Below are 16399 nucleotides of genomic sequence, written 5' to 3'. Positions count from 1 at the left end.
ACTAGTGCCGTTTAAGGCTGTAGCCTGAGAATAAAGCGTGAGCAGGGGGAAGGAAGGTCGGAGAGAAGTGATGTCTGGGGAGGAGTGTTCAGTAATCAACATGTCGTCCCCAGCCCAGTGACTCAAAAGACATACGGAACCTCCGTATTCACCAAGTACTCTTTCCTAGGGCAGCATGCTCCCCCGCTGTCCACACAGACCAGTTTGAGCAGCTTCTCCTGGCCTTCCTTCTAGTCCCTTGTCCATACTTTCTCAGACTCTGTCACTTCCCTTTTCTCTTTCTGAACCTCAAAGTCTGAATCTGCTGAGATCAGCGACAGATGGGAACCACAGCATCAACTCTTCGTGGTAAGTTGCATTGTGGAAAGAATCTGTGTCCTTCCTCCATAATGATTACCCCCACCGCTGCCATGGAAAACACCTCCGGAGCCCGCTTTGGGTCTCCTTCTCCCCCACCTTCCCCTCACATGCTGGGGTTGGGGCTTGGGGCAAGGTGTTTACTGCACAGAGGAAAAAGGATGTACACAAACCAGGATCTAAGAGAGAAGCAAGGAGACCGAACTACTCAGGCAAACTTTCTCTATTTTCAGTGTTGGATATGTTGCTCCTTCCTCCCTGGAGAAGAAACAGCCACGAGGCTGAAAAGAAGGATGGGAAGTTTCCTTCTGATAATAAGAAGGAGGCAATGGTCCCCTCCTACAGCAGCAGATCTGTTGACCATGATTGACCAGAGGTCTGCCCTGGGGGCAAGTGAAAGCTGATCCCAAAGCATCTGCTGGAAGAACCGAAGGAACAGGCTTTTGAGGGATTTGCATGAGAAGGAAAGAATACAAATCCCACTCCTGGACATTTACCCAAAGAAAATCATCATTCAGAAAGATGCTTGCACTCCAAATGTTCACAGCAGCACTAGACCATAGCCAGGACATGAAAGCAACCTATACGTCCACCAAACAGAGGGAAGGATAAAGAAGATGTGGTGTGTATATACAATGGAATATTACTCAGCCATAAGAAGGAATGAAACTGGGTCATCTGTAGAGACGTGAACCTAGAGATGATCATACAGAATGAAGTAAGTCAGAAAGAGAAAAACAAATATCCTGTGTTAACACATAAATGTGGAATCTAGAAAAATGGTTACAGATGATCTTATTTCCAAAGCAGAAAGAGAGACACAGGCGTAGAGATCAGACATATGGATACTAAGGAAGAAGGGGTGCTGGTGGGAGGAACTGGGAGACTGGGATTGACACCCATATACTATTGACACTATGCATAAAATAGATGACTAATGAGAACACACTGTATCGCTCTGGGAGCTCTACCTGAATGGGAAGGAAGTTCAAAAGCGGAGGGTGGGGGGATATATGTATAATTATGGCTGATTCACCTGATGGCTCAGATGGTAAAGAATCTGCCTACAATGCAGGAGATTTCTGGACTGGGAAGATCCCCCTGGAGAAGAGAATGACAGCCCACTCCAGTATTCCTGCCTGGAGAATTCCATGGACAGAGGAGCCTGGGGGGCTACAGTCTATGGGGTCGAAAAGCGTCAGAAGCAACTGAGCAACTAACAACCCATGGCTGATTCATCTTGCTGTACAATAGAAACTCTCACAACATTGTAAAGTGATTATACTCCAATAAAAATGAATTTTTTTTAAAAAAAGGAAGATCTTCTAAGTATAGGCAGCAGGAAAAGAGAAATAAAAAAATATTATACTACTGTCCTTCCCAGGACAGAACAGCAGTCCCTCCTCTCAATGGAGAGGGTGCGTAAGACCTGCTAGTAAGTGGTGCTTCTAGAGATGTGGTACCCACGAGTGAGATAAACGGAAAGAACTCAGTCTGTGCTCAGAGTTCAGTAGCCCGGGAAATGCACACTCTCCATTCATTCGGCTCCAGAAACATCCATGTTGGGGAGGGGGAGGGGGCTGGGGTGGGGGGGCGGTGGCAGCTCTCAGGAACCATCCGTGGCCACAAAGAGAAAGCCAGCTTAACGGTACCCATGGGCTGGCTGTTCAGCATGACTGCAGACAAGCCGTTCTTCCTTTCTCCAGTCTCAGAGCCGGCGTGATATTAACTCAACCTTTAAATGACCATTTGGGGCTTTAAATGGTATGGTCGTTCTTAAAGAAACGTTTCATTTTTCCGTTCCTAAATGACTTTTCTGGCTCAAGACTGAAACTGCCACGTTACTAAAACCACTTCTTTCCAGATGGGAGGGGAACTATGGATTTTAACAGAAAGGAGGCTGCCTGATTGCTCAGCAGTTAAGAATATATATATATATATATATTCTGTGCAGGCTTTCCCTTCCCCCTTTCTTTGTGTCTTTGGTATAAGAGCAAGGCTGGAGCTGGTGGTATTCAACACCCTCCCTCTCAAAACAAGGGCTTCCCTTGTGACTCAGATGATAAAGAATTTGCCTTCAATGCAGGAGACCAGGGTTCAATCCCTGTGTTGGGAAGATCCCCTGGAGAAGGGACTGGCAACCCATTCCAGTATTCTTGCCTGGAAAATCCCATGGACGGAGGAGCCTAGCGGGCTATAATCCATGGGGTCACAAAGAGTTCGGACACGAATGAGCAGCTAACACTCTCAAAACAAAAGTCTTTGTCGTACACAAAGCTTCACTTGTCAGGGCAGCTCCCACAGACCCGGACCCTATGCTGCTTCCCTCACTCAACTCTTCTCTCTCTTTTTTCCTTCCTTCCTTCTTTTTTCTGCCCACAAAACAGTACTTTTTGAACTGTGTGCCAGTAGCCATGCTGAGCCTTGTGATTTCACAAGGCTTGACTTCATGGAGGTTCAGTTTAGGGACCAGAGATTAAGTTTCTTGGCAAAGTCATCAAAGCCTTTCAATTCTCTCTTTACTTAAAAGAGAAGAGCAGTTTGGAGACAGCGGAAAGCCCTGTCCCTCACCAGAACCAAACGTGCAGTCCTCTCTCCTCCCACAAGTAAAAGCAAACGCCAGTGCAGGCTGAGTTGAAAGTCCCAGCTGATGCAGCAGCTGGTGGAGGGAAGGCAGTGGTGGAGTATGGCAGGGAGGTCAGCTGCCCTCTCCGGAGCCCTCTAACCCCGTCCTCTCTCCCTGTGATTCCAGGTGAGGCGGACTTGACCTCGCAGATGTGTCTCGGGACCTGGCTCCAGTCGGCAACTAGACTCCCTGCCTCCCTTGGCGCGCATCCTCCTCCCCTTCACCCCTTCCTTTCTCCACCCTCTACAAGCCAGCTTGCCCTCCAACAGCATCAAGCCCAAAGCCACACTAGCTGGTGTTTCCACACCCGCAGAGGCTGCGATGCTGACATGGGCGCCACCTTTAGCCTATGCCCCAATCACAAGAATCCAGAAGCTCACAGCGTAGCGGAGCCAACTTCTCATGAGCTGGTTTCTCAGTGTTCTGGAAACGTCACTGTGAGTCTTCCTCCACGCTTCTCGTTAGGCAACTGACCCACGAGGGTGCTAATTATGAAAAGCCCCATCTTTGCTCTCCCAAGCGTCTCTGACAGCAGGGGTGACATCTGGTTTCCAGGGTGTGGTGCTGAAATACGGACCCAGGAGGGCAGCTGGGCAAGGTCTCGGGTAGACACAGGGCTGGGGGGACAGTGAGGAGGCCATCCTGGGGTCACAGAGACAGAGGACAGCAAGGCGGTGGGACATCCACCCAGAACCAAACTCATCCCCCACTTGTATTTTGTTTGCCCTGCAGTGTTTGGGGAGGTTTTGAATTACATTTCAGTGTTTAAAAATCAGAATGTCTTCCTTAAAACTGAATTTCCAGCATCTTTTGAAAAGTCAGAAGATGGTTAATATCGAGTAGAGTGGAGGAAAGTGGTCTTTGGCTCCCTGCCGACAGACACGTCCTCTCCACTTTGCCGCTGTCCCCACCCGGCCCTTTTACCTACTTGAGCAGTCAGCCCTGCCCAGACTGCACTTAGCTTGCCCATGAAAACTGTCAGCGGCAGGGACTGTTCTGATTCCTCCTAATGACGGATGTTAGTAGTGAGTTATTAATGGTGGTTAGAACATCAGTGTTTGTAGGTGCTTTACTCGTAAAACTCTCAGAGGGACTTCCTTGGTGATCCAGTGGTTAAGAATCCGCCTTGTAATGCAGGGGACGTGGGTTTGATCCCTGGTCGGGGAACTAGATCGCACATGCTGTGGAGCAACTAAGCCCATGCACCACAACCACCAAAGCCCACATGCTCTGGAGCCCATGCTCGGCAACTAGAGAGTCCAGACATCAAAACGAAAGATCCCACATGATGCCGCGAAAATCCTGCGTGCTGCAACTAAGACCCAATGCAGCCAAAAAAAAATAAATATGTTAAAAAACTAGTCAGAGCAGCACCAAAGTTCTCCTTGAACTAACTTTGTGTTATTCTCAGTCACTTGTGTTCCAATATGCTTTCAAAGGGAGAGAGGATAGGGGAGAGTTAAAGCCAGGATGTAGGATGCACACAGGTACTTCAGTAGCATCTGCTATGCTACAGCAGGTGCGGGGTTGAAACCTGCAGTATAAAGAGCTGCTTCCATTCCCTGAATGGAGAAGAATATTCCTAACAACTTTAGGGGCAAGCAGAGTGGGTTGGTTGGACTCCCAGGAGACAGTACCAGGAGACGAGGGGAGCCAGTTCCACCATAAGAATCCAAGATTGGCATCGTGAGAGCAGGAGAAAGGTGGCTCCATCTCACACAGGGCTAGGTTTGCCCTTAGGTGAGTCCCACACATGGTCTGTCCGAGACCATGGTCAGGTGAGGTTAAGAAGGAAACAAGGTGAGAGTGAGAAAGTCAAGGATTGTATATTGAGGTCCTTAGGCAGATGAAGGCAGAGTAAGGCCCCCGTCTGATTGTCAGCAGCCATCAAGTCCCCATCTTGCCCCATCTGTCCTGTTCACCTCACTGCTTCTCCTGCTCAGCCAGAACTCTCTAAGAGAAGGAACGAACTTCTGTATTGGTCTGCAAACATCTGCCTCCCAGTCCTGTGAACACGCCTGGCTTCTAGCGAGCATCAGATCAATATTAACCTACTTTCCTGGCTTCATTTCCTGTAACTTTAACTCACTCAATTTCAACTCACTTCGACTGCTGCTATAAGAGGAGGTCTGCTTCTCCCCTTTTCAGCAAACTCCTTGAAAGAATAGTCTAGATTCACTGGCTCTGATGTCTCGTCTCCTTTTTCCTCTTAAACCCACTCTAGTGAGGTTTTGCCCCAGTCATTCCATCAAACCTGTTCTGATCAAAGTTATTGCTAAATCCAAAAGGGAGCAGAGAAAGAAGATGGTTGCTTGTGGGAAGCTTGGGACCAACAGGAGGTTTTATCATTAAGATTGACTAAGACACAGTAGGCTTGTCCACTAATGGAAGTGATCCAATAGAAAAGGATGGAAAGAGAGGGTCCAGGATTGCTGTTTGATGTCACAGAGTGTAGGGGAAGGGGTAGAATGAATGTGCGAGGCCACGATTGGCATGTAGGGCTTATGGGTAGGTCCTGTATACACACGGGCAAGAAGGCAGAGCATACTCATACCATGCAGATGCCAGGGAGTGAGTCGATCTAGGAATGGGAGGCTGAAGAAACCCTCTTCCTATTGCTTCATTTCCCCTGGGAGAGAGGAAGAAGATATGGACAGGTGAGGGAGGTTGGGAGATTCCGAGGGAAGAGAAGGTTTCAAATAGAATCTTGGATGAAGGAGAGTGAAAAACTATGGAAATATGATGGGACTGCTGGAGGCAGTTTGCGACTATGCATCAAAATAAGAGTGATTCAGCTTTGTTGTGACTGTGGTTTTATTTAACTCACAGCTGATGGCTGCAGGCACAGAGCGGAGACAGTAACACTAGGTGAAATGACAAGGCTGTCAAGGGCACATGCGAGGGTGTGAACATAATGCTCAGCCACGGAATTTACAACAGATGGGAAGGAAGCAGTCACAACAAAAGGATATGGGCAGAGAGAAGGGGTGGGATCAATGGACGGAGTGTCCCTGTGTGATAGAAGAATTTCTAGAACTGGAGACTAGATAGAGTGGGTGGAAAACAGGAGGTGGTGGTCAGAGAGAGTTGTATGAAAAAGAGGTTATGGAAAGTTGCAGAGATTGGGAATGTCAGGGCCATGGAAGTCAACACTCAAAGGAGAGTGGAAGAGAAGCTTGAAGGGAGGAGAACTTCAGAACTGAGACTATTACCCCAGGGTATGGGGATATCACCAAGAACTGAGATGGGAGTTGGAGAGGATGCAGGACACAAAACTGTCAGGGAAAGAGCAGAGCCCAGAGAAGCTGGCAGAGGGAAGGAGTACCGGAGGGTGGGGACCGAAGCAGCCTAACGGCAGGAGAGCAACACTGGGCTCTTTGTGACAGTGGGAGGAGGGCGGGTCTGGAAGCACACTCTAGGACCGGGAGGCCCAGAGTTAGGAGGGAGAAAGACAGGGGAGAAAACAGTCGTCGGCGAGGACGCTGCAGAGGGACCTGGCCTCAGCAAGAGCCAGGTTCCCATCGGAGCAAGAAGAAAGAGGGACCCTCCCTCTCCCCACATCCAGAGAAGATGCTGAGGACATAGAGGATTTTGCTGATGATGAACCAGAAATTCTAGAAATCACAGGAGACAGTTTCTATGAGTGGAGGAGGGGTAGGAGATACAGTAAGTCCCCTTCGTAGGGAACGAGTTCCATTCTAAAAGCACGTTCACAAGACCACTTTGTTCCTAAGTCCAACAGAGTTAGCCTAGTTACCCAACTGTTACAGATAATGCCAGACATGCAACTAACTTGTATGACTAGATGTGTGAACGCATGTTAGCATCTTTGAAAGTTTGAAACTTGAAGGTTTGTATGCAGGGACTTACTGTACAATAGCGAAGTACAGCATCTTTAGGGATTCCATGAGCTAGAGGTAAGATCTGGGAATCTAAGCTTTGTGTATGACGGATGTGATCAGAGAAAGTAAGAGAGTAGATGAGTATGAAGGACTCAGGCAAAAGTAGTACGATCCAAAGTGCTGAAACCCAGAGAAGGATGGGTCTGGGGCTAACTCTGGATTCTGTCATTGGACATGAGAGGTTTGGGGAAGCCTTACTCTAGAACCTGAAGCCTCCTCCTCAGCCCCCATCAATGGATGATAGGTCTCCTGGGAAAACGAGGTCCTAGATGCCATGTGTGGAACTCACTTTGGACTCCCGTTGAGGGAGACTGTGGCCTTGCCTCATTTTCCTCATGTGAAAAATGAGGTATAATCATAACTACATCATGAAGTTGTTATGAAAAGAAATGCAAAAATAATGAATGTAAAAAGCTTGGCACATTTTAGAGTCTCTGATGGTTCTCCTACCCATAATCACAGCTCCATCAAAAAAAAAAAAAGCATTATGAAATGATGGAAGAGTTATGTTTAGTGAGGACAACATGGAGCTGAGTGGGCCCTGGGCTAAGTGCCTGCTTTCTCCAGGTACACACTTGGAGGGCCAAAGAGCTGGCTCCATCCACAGGCTCCTGGTCTCTGAATGGAAGCTAATCAAAGTGCCCAGGAGGAATTAATCGGTCTCTATAGGACTGGTCAAAGAACCCACACTTTTAAAGTGACATAAATTCCAACTGGAGGCTTACTAAATCTTGTTGATTGATTGGGAAGGCAGCGAGGGGCTGGAGCCTGGCTGATGGCTCTGTATTGATTGTGGCTTTTAGCCAAGTTATTAAGTGGCTGGAGAAAAGGGTTTGGATGGCAGAGACCCACATTCCCTCTCCACCCTCTCCTTCCCCGACATTTCAGCTTAAATCACAGCATTTCCCAAAAGGGGATTAGCTCTTGCGGACTGCATTAAAGCAAGATGGCCTTTAGTGCACAGATCAGATTTTCATGCACCACGTGGGGTGCCTGGGCTGGTACTAAGAGCAGCTCTCCCTTCACTTAGAAACCTGAGAGGAACTGGTGTGGCTTGTGCATTTTGAGAAAAAACAAAGAAGTCACCTTCAGAAAGCACTCCGTGGATCTTTGGCCTCCGGGAGTCTGGAAATTAAGATGTACAAAATGCTACACCCAGAAAGTCCCTCTTTCTGGGTCAGGAGGAAATCAATTTATCCATGGGATTTTCCCTTCAACAGCGCCGGCTTCTGTCCACTTGAGTGCGTGCATGTATCAGTCGCTCTGTCACGTCTGACTCTTTGCGACTCCATGGAATGTAGCCCACCAGTCTCCTCTGTCCATGGGACTATCTAGGCAAGGATACTGGAGTAGGCTACCATTTTGTTCCTCCAAGGGATCATCCCAACCAAGGGATCAAGCCTGTGTCTCCTGTGTTCCCTGCATTGCAGGCAGATTCTTTACCTGATGAGCCATCAGGGAATGTCTACTTAGCACTGATAAAATCTGTATATCTATCAGGAGATGAACAAAGGGATAAATATCATTGCATGTGAAGTAGAAGCTATGACTGGCTTGGACATTTTCACACACAGGCTATCAAGTTGGTCTCCACACTAGTCGATGACAGGACAGTCTCACACTTCTGATAAACTCTGTGGGCTTGTTATCTTGTTTCCTCAGGGCTCTCTGGTTTATCTGGATGAAGAGGACATGTCCAGATGCTAGCCTATAATCACAGTGAGTCTGGTATCTAGACTAGCAGAGCTACAAAGCATCTTGCCCCTGGATTCTCCTTATGGGGAGTGAGCCCTCCACTCGTTGCGGGAAGATTTCTCCTTTGCTGAGGGTGAGCTTGTGGGGAAAAGATGAAAATGTTCACACAAAGGACAATGATGGGACCCTGCTCATCTGGGAGAGGGAGCCAAGGGCCCAAGCACAAGAGGATACCCTTCTCCAAGCCCCTGCCTCTCTGTCCCAGGTGAAAGGCCCTTGACCTTCACATGTGGAGCAGTTGTGAGAGCATGCTCAGTCGCTCAGCCATGTCTGACTCTTTGCGACTCCATAGACTGTAGCCCACCAGGCTCCTCTGTCCATGGGATTTCCCAGGCAAGAATACTGGAGTGGGCTGCCATTTCCTCCTCCAGGGGATCTTCCCCACCCAGTGACTGAACCCATGTCTCCTGCATTGGCAGGCAGATTCTCTACCACTGAGCCACCTGGGAAACTCTTGTAGAGTGGTCACTTGGAGATGAATCCCAACTCGTCCCTTATCATGCTGAGTCCAGCCCCCAGGGACAACCGCACAGGCCCAGAGGACAGAGTGGAAGGGAGGTGACACACACTCAGGAAAATTCAGACGGAATAAGATAGAAAAGAGTTGGGGCTGAATGGCAGGTGGACTTAGGAATGAAACCTTAGCCATTTCAACTGCAGTCTGCCGTTTGGATTTCCAGTTATTTATGGCCTCACAAGGCTCCTGGAGCTAAGGGTAATGGGGAAAAAATACAGAAGGATTAAGTCACTGAGACCAGAACATTCTGCAGCATAGACCACATCTTGGGTCACAGATCAAGCCTCGGCTAATTTAATAAAATTGAAATCATATCAACCATCTTTTCTTACCACAACACTGTGAGATTAAGATATCAATTATAGAAAAAAACTGAAAACCACAAACACATGGAGGCTAAACAGTATGCTGCCAAGTAACCGAGAGATCACTGAGGAAATAAAAAAAAATACCTAGAAACAAATGACAACAAAAACATGGTGACCCAAAGCCTATGGGATGCCGCAAAAGCAGTTCTAAGAGGGCAGTTAATAGCAATATAGGCCTAACTCAAGAAACATGAAAAATAATCTTAAACAACCTAACTTTACACCTAAAGCAATTAGAGAAAGAAGAAGAACAAAAACAAAAAACCAAACTTAGTAGAAGAAAAGGAATTGTAAAGATCAGAGCAGAAATAAGTGAAAAAGAAATAAAGAAAACTAATAGTAAAGAACAATAAAACCAAAAGGGAGGAGAGGGTAACAAAAGCTTTTAGGAGGGACAGCATTGAGCAGTGGATGTCTGCTGCTGCTGCTGCTAAGTCTTCAGTCGTGTCCGACTCTGTGCGACCCCAGAGACAGCAGCCCACCAGGCTCCCCCGTCCCTGGGATTCTCCAGGCAAGAACACTGGAGTGGGTTGCATTTCCTTCTTCAATGCATGAAAGTGAAAAATGAAAGTGAAGTCGCTCAGTCGTGTCTGACTCTTAGTGGCCCCATGGACTGCAGCCCACCAGGCTCCTCCGTCCACGGGATTTTCCAGGCAAGAGTACTGAGTGAGGTGCCATTGCCTTCTCCGCAGTGGATGTCTACTGCTGAGCAAATGCCCACCCAACTTTCTCTCGTGGCAGGCAACCTAAATTCAGGAGTATCCTTTCTGTTCTTAGGAGAGAATTGGGATTAGAAGAACAAAGACCTCCAGGGTGACCACTTGCTGACAGGAGAGAGTCTTCCAACTGGCAGAGGAAGGAGGTGGGGCTGGAGGGCGTGGCAGAGCCATGTCCTACCAGGAGGGGTTGGGGCCAGAGCCCTGAGCAGCCTGGCTCTCCGTGGGCCCAGAGTCACCACACCAACCTAGCACGGAGTCGACCAGGAACACGGGGGTGATGGTGTAGCTTAGAGTCGTCCTGCACCTGCTGGCGCAGCCCAGGCAGGGGGAAAACCAGTAAAGTCCAGGAAGGGAGGCTCGGTGGAGTGGCAGAGGAAAGGACTTTGCCTTTCATTTCCCTATTTTCTGTATCCTCAGCGCTTAGTGCACAACTGGCTTGATCAGACGGATCCAGTTCGAACCTTGCTCTGATGCTCTCTCTATGTGAGCCTGGATTGAGTCTTTACATATCTGAGGCTCAGTTTTCCCACCTGTGCAGTGGGACTGACATTGTGTGTGTGTGATAAAATATACATAGCATAATATTTACCATTTTAAAGTGTACCTGTAATCCAATGGCATTTAGTACATTTACAGTATGGTACAATTATTCCGACTATTTCAGTCCAGAACATTTCACATCAGGTGGCCATGATTACAATGGATGGCTACGTTTATATGAAACTTTAGACCCAGTAACACAAGTCTCTGGTGACAGAGATCAGAGCAGGAGTTACTGTGAGGCAGATGAGAACACAGAGATGGAGCCCAGAGAAGCTGCTGACATGAAGGAAATGTTCTCTGTCTTGCTGAGGTGTGGGCTCCATGAGTAGATACAGGTTCAAAACTCCTGTCAAAGTATGGGGCTAAGATCTGTACATTCACTGTTGGTAAATTTTATCTGAGCACAAAATAAAAAGCAATGACAAAGAATTGTAAAGAAGCACCTGATGGGGAAATATGTGACATTTCCTCGAAAAAAAAAAGGCAGATTTCTAGTTGATTCCATAGGATGAAGGAGGTAGAGGCACCCTCAAAAGTTTGCCTGCCTATCTGCCTAGGTTGCTTTCATCTGAGTCCATATAAGGCAATGAAACCTCAAGAAAGAAAGAAAGTAAAAGTGACTCAGTCATGTCCAACTCTTGGCGACCCCATGAACTGTAGCCTGCCAGATTCCTCTGTCCATGGAAGTCTCCAGGCAAGAATACTGGAGTGGGTTGCCATTCCCTTCTCCAGCGGTTCTTCCCAACCCAGGGACTGAACCCAGGTCTCCCACATTGCGGGCGGATTCTTTACCATCTGAGCCACCAGGGAAGCCCTCTCTAAGGTTAATAATCCCTCTCTGTAATACCAGGGGTCCCCAGGTGGCACTAGCGGTAAAGAACCCGCCTGCCAATGGAGGAGATCCCTTGGAAGAGGGCATGGCAACCCACTCCAGTATTCTTGCCTGGAGAATCCAATGGATAGAGGAGCCTGGAGGGCTACAGCCCATCGGGTCACAGAGAGTCGGACACAACTGATGTGACTTAGCACGCGCGTAGTCTATAATAGCAGGTCCTGGGAACCACCATCCACTCATTAGCAGAGACTGTAGAGGCTTATGCAAGTCTGGCTCACAGGACATCAGCCATTCCTGGAACACATCTACCAGCACCACTCTGAATTGAGGGCAGATGGCGTTCTGCTGATGAAAGTGCAAGACATCAAGAAGGAAACTGCCAGATCTGACATCATCCATCTAAGAAGGTGTAAAGTAAATAAATGAATAACAATAACATCAATGGGAGCAAGACTGAAGTAGACAAGGCACTGATTTCATGTGAATTCCCCAGCAGCAGAAAAGTGAGATTAGAAAGAACATCATTTAAGAGCCAGCGCAAACGCACCTCCACATCAGCACATCGCAGCCCCAGCCTCGCCCCGGGGCCGTGCGGGGAATGGTGATGCCTCATTCCTATTCTCTGAGGCTCCACAGCGGCTCAGGAAGAGGCTGGAACAAACACCAGCTGCTCAGGCTCTGCCCCCACCCCCTTGTCCTCATCCTTGTGGCTTTGCTCGAAAGTTGCAATCGAGATAAGGATATCATGACCCTGTTTGTAAGCTCCAATGGTAGTCATTCTTACCTTGAAAAGAAAGACCATTTAAATAAAAATGCAAAAGTGAACTTTCCCCTAGGAAACCTACTGAACTGGTGAGCTTGCTAGGTACAAGGTCAAAATAGAGAATCTGAAAACAGACCACATAGGTGGAGGCTGGTCCTGAGCCAGAATTTCAGACTCCCTGAGACCAGTGCCCACTCTGCTCCCTGTTGCCCACTTTCACGTCCTGAAGGCGTCTCCATGACACTCCAAGATAGAGCTACCGTTTGCTTATTCCTGAACTATCAGGGCAACTATACAAGTATCTGGTGCTCATAAAATATGGTCTCTGCTTCCAGTGCCAACTAAAAATATATCTATTAGTGCACTCTATGTTACTTCAGTCATGTCTGACTCTTTCTGACCCCATGGAGTGTAACCTGCCAGGTCCCTCTGTCTATGGGATTCTCCAGGCAAGAATATTGAAGTGGGTTGCCATTTCCTCCTCCAGGGAATCTTCCCAACCCATGAATCAAACCCACATCTCTTATGTCTCCTTCGCTGGCAGGCAGGTTTTTTTGTTCTGTTTTGTTTTGTTTTGAGCCACCAGGAAAGCCCCTGAATATGTATTTGAGGAGCTCTCAAGAATCAAGTCAACTTGAGCACAGACATGTAACTGTACAGCTGTCTTCTTCCTCATCACTTGTCTCCCAAATCTCAATTACAAATATCAAAGGAATACCAAGTATAGGGAAATCAACCCTGAACATTCATTGGGAGGACTGACGCTGAAGCTCCAATACTTTGGCCACCTGATGCAAAGAGCTGACTCACTGGAAAAGACCCTGATGCTGGGAAAGATTGAATGCAAAAGGAAAAGAGGGTGGCAGGGTATGGTTAGAGGTAGAAAAAGATGGTTAGATAGCATCACTGACTCAATGGACATGAATTTGAGCAAATTCCAGGAGATAGTGGAGAACAGAGGAGCCTGGCATGCTACAGTCCATGGGGTCACAGAGAGTTGGACACAACTCGGACTGAACGACAAGAGGGACATTACATCTGGAAGGTGAGAGAGAATGTCAGACACCTGCCGTTCACTACACAAGGTGTAGGCGTTGAGTGAAGTACTGTGCTGTGTACTGAAAACACTCTGATATTCCTGCTAGATGTGTAGAGAAAACCTGAGCCATGTGGATATGCCTGGGATCTGCTAATGAACAGTGATTTTGACACCCTTTCATCCATTGTGAGCTCCCTGACAAGCAGTACACATACGTACACAGAGTATCTAACAACTTTTTACTGTCTCACTTTAAAAAAAATACATGAAAATAATTGAAAGCAGGGACTCGGATAGATGTGTATACACCCATATTCATGGCGGCATTATTCATAGAAGTAAAAACGTGCAACCAACCCAGGTGTCCATCGACACATGAATGGATAAACAAAATGTGGCGTAGACAGCCAATGAGTTATTGATTATTCAGCTTTTACAAGATATGAAATTCTGACACCTGCTACAACATGGATGAACCTTAAAATCATTGTGTTGTTGCTGTTCAGTTGCTAAGTCGTAGCCGTGTCCAGCTATTTACGATCCCATGGACTGCAGCACGCCAGGCTTCCCTGTCCTTCACTGTCTCCCGGAGTTTGCTCAAACTCCTGTGTATTGAGTCACTGATACTATCCAACCAGCTCATCCTCTACTGCCCTCTTCTTCTTTTGCCTTCAATCTTTCCCAGCATCAGGATCATTATATGATTTATATATGATTATAAAATCATTATACTAAGTGAAATAAGCCAAACACAAGAGGACAAACATTGTATGGTTCCACTTATATGCCATATTTAGAACGGTCAAATTAATCAGAAAACAAAGTTGAATAATGGTGAGCAGGAGCTGAGGAGGGAGTTATGGTTTAATAGGTCCAGAATTTCAGTTTGGGGTGATGGAAAAGCTCAGGAGATGCCTAGTAGTGATGGTTGCCCAACAACATGAATTTACTTAATTCCATTAAATTGTATACTGAAAAAATAGCTAACATGGTAAATTTTATATTAAGTATATTTTGCCACCATAATAAGACATGGCCAGCAAAGGATAATCAGACACTTGAGAAGGGCCTCTAAAAGAAAAAGAGCAAAACAAATAAATATAAACAAGAAACCTGGATGATACAGAGATGACTCAAGGTGCAGAAGAAAAATCTATAAATAGTATCTTTAGTGGAATGAAAGGAGACATCATCCCTATAAACTGCATATTACAGATAGAACAGCATAGTACCCAAATGATCATTTCAAAAACAAAGAACAAACTTTTAGAAATCAAAACACTTGATAACAAAGATTTAATAACAGTATGTAAAGTTGGGGAAATAGTTAAGAAATGGACCAAAAGATCAAGAGGTAGAAAATAGTGGAGGAAGGAAAAGAATATTTTTCAGAAATTATGATATCTAAATAATTGGACTTTGAAACAACAGGGAAAACAAAGAAATGGAAATCATCAAAGGAAATAATAGAAAGGCATTTTTCAGAACTGAAAGCTCTAAGTGTTCAGATTGAAGGGGCTCATAAAATACTCTGAAAGATGAATAATAAAAAGCCAACTAAGACACAGTGTTTTGAAATTTCAGAACTTCAGGGATAAAGAAAGGAGACTAAAAATACCCAGAAAGAAAAAAATCATATGTCATATGCTAAGGATAAGAAATAAGAACCACAACAGGCCTCTTAAAAGCAACATCAGACACTAGAATATCATGGAGCAAAACCTTCAGAATTTGGGGGGAAATTTTACTGCCAACCTGGAATATTATACCCATCTAAATCAAAAATTTAATGTGAGAAACAGTGCAAATACTTTAAGACATATATAAAGACTCAAAACTTGCTCTTGCCTTTCAGTCTTTCTTAGAAATCTACAAGAATAAAAGGAAAGCACTAAACATAACACAGGAATTGAAGGAGTCCCAGGATAACAGCTGTGCTTTACAGTTTAATGCAGGCTCACGTTCTGCAAGTAGACTTTTATGTCCCCATTTTTTCTTGACATCTAAGCAGCAACCAGTTGCATTACCTCATCTAATCTTCTCAATGGACCCTATAAAGAAGACATGATTTTTCAATCCACATGGCTTAAAGGATAAATAGGCTACATGTCAGGAAAAGAACTAGTTTTAAGAAGGGAAAAATTTCTTTTTGAAATACATGCACCCCAATATTCATAGCACACTATTCCAAAACATGGAAACAGCCTAAGTATCCATCAAAAGATGAAAGGATAAAGAAGAAGTGGTACATATATACAATGGAATATGACTCAGTCTTAAAAAAGAATGAAATGATGCCATTTGCAGCAGTATGCTTGGACCTAGAGATTATCACACTACATGAAGTAAGTCAGAGAAAGGCAAATATCATGTGACTTTACTTATATGCAGAATCTACAAAGCAGTACAAATTAACTTATTTACAAAATAGAAATAGACTCACAAATATAAAGAGCAAACTTGTGGTTACCAAAGGGGAAGGTGGGGGAGGGATAAATTGTGAGTACTGGATTAACAGATGCACACTACTGTATACAAAATAGATAAACAACACGGATTTACTGTGTAGCACAGGGAATTATATCAATATCTTGTAATGAACTATAATGGAACAGAATCTTTAAAAAATAATATAGATACATATATATGTATAAATGCACACATTTATATGAACTTTGCTGTATATATGGAACTAACACAACATTGTAAATCAACTATACTTCAATTTTTAAAAATAAACAAATACAACTAAGTAATTTTTTAAAAAGAACTTTTTGATACATTACACTTGACAACAACTGGATATGTGTATCTGAAGCTTAGGGCAGAGGTCTGGGCTGAGACATGGAAATTAGGAGGAAAATGAAAGTATGAGATATGATGAAACAACCTATGGAAATCAACATATTTTTAAAACAAAGTGTTGAAAACTTTAAGAGAAATAATAATGAATCAGAGAACAGATCAGAACTAAT

Source organism: Odocoileus virginianus, chromosome 17 (assembly GCF_023699985.2).
Source record: "Odocoileus virginianus isolate 20LAN1187 ecotype Illinois chromosome 17, Ovbor_1.2, whole genome shotgun sequence".
In the NCBI taxonomy this organism is placed as follows: Eukaryota; Metazoa; Chordata; class Mammalia; order Artiodactyla; family Cervidae; genus Odocoileus; species Odocoileus virginianus.
The sequence above is the reverse complement of the archived record's forward strand: the minus strand, read 5'-3'. Positions refer to the sequence as shown.